Here is a 1,295-nt window from a genome sequence, read left to right as displayed (position 1 = left end):
CTGCAGCAGTTCAGAACAAATGACCTCTACATTCAGGGACCACTGCAGGAGGAATACCAAGTCAGATTGGGCTGAGTGCCACAGGATAACACCCATCCTTCTACTCAAATAATTTCCACCCAACTGAATGACTATAACGTCTGGATGGCCATGGTGTGAGTAAGTACCCATGGAGTAAGTAGGAATATATATTGTTAAGATGCAACATGGGCCACTCATCCAAGTGTGTTTTATTTCATACTAGCAGTAAAGCCCGTTGTGAAAGCAATACAATGAGATCTAGAAAGAGGCTCTGGGGCAGTGCTCTGGCTTTGGGCAAACAGTGTCAATTTGCTATGGTGACCTCAGCAGGGTATAATGACAGAGTCCACTGTTTTCTCCAGAGGAACTGATCTCTGCTACGTGAAGAACAGTTGTAATTGTGAGTGATCTGTAGCCCTCACCTGGAGATTGGCAGCAATTGTTACCCAGGACAAAATGGCTGGTTTGCAGGGTGTAGTCTATGGCATTCTACCTGTCTGAGGTCCCACCCCTCCGCAAACCTCACCCTCTCCAGGCTCCACCCCTCAAATCCCCAGGAATTTGTCAGCATGTAGTTGACAACCCCATCTCCTTCCCAGCTAACCATCAACCTACCATTATCTACCCCTTTGACTTCAGCTGACTTCTGCCCTCCCTTCTGCAGAGCAGTTGTAATTCTGAGTGCTCTCCAGCCCTCACCTGGAGATTGGCAACAATGGTTCCCTATGAGGGACTGACTGGTTTGGAGGGTGGAGTCTATGGCAGTGTACCTGTCTGAGGTCCCACCCCTCCCCAAACCTCACCCTCTTCAGGCTCCATCCCTCAAGTCTCCAGGAATTTCCCATCTGGAGTTGGCAAACCTATCAGGATTGGCCCCAATGTGTTTTCTCCCAAAGGCCAAAGTAGGTGACAGGACCAAGCTTAGTTGCCTACCAACAGGCACTGAGGGGAATGTAGGGTTGCCAGCTCTAAGGAGGGAAATACCTGGAGGTTTGGGGGGTGGATTCTGTAGAGGGCAACATTGGGCGGGGGGGGGCGGAAGGACTCAGCAGGTATAATGTCATAGGGCCTACCCTCCAAAGCATGAGGGGAATGTAGGGTTGCCAGCTCTAAGGAGGGAAATACCTGGAGGTTTGGGGGGTGGATTCTGTAGAGGGCAGCATTGGGTGGTGGGGGGGAGGGACTCAGCAGCTATAATGTCATAGGGTCTACCCTCCAAAGCATCCATTTTCTCCAGGGGAACTGATCTCTGTCATCTGGAGATCAATTGTAAC

Source organism: Gekko japonicus, unplaced genomic scaffold (genome assembly GCF_001447785.1).
Source record: "Gekko japonicus isolate JY-2015 unplaced genomic scaffold, Gekko_japonicus_V1.1 scaffold2729, whole genome shotgun sequence".
NCBI classification, from domain to species: Eukaryota; Metazoa; Chordata; class Lepidosauria; order Squamata; family Gekkonidae; genus Gekko; species Gekko japonicus.
The sequence above is the reverse complement of the archived record's forward strand: the minus strand, read 5'-3'. Positions refer to the sequence as shown.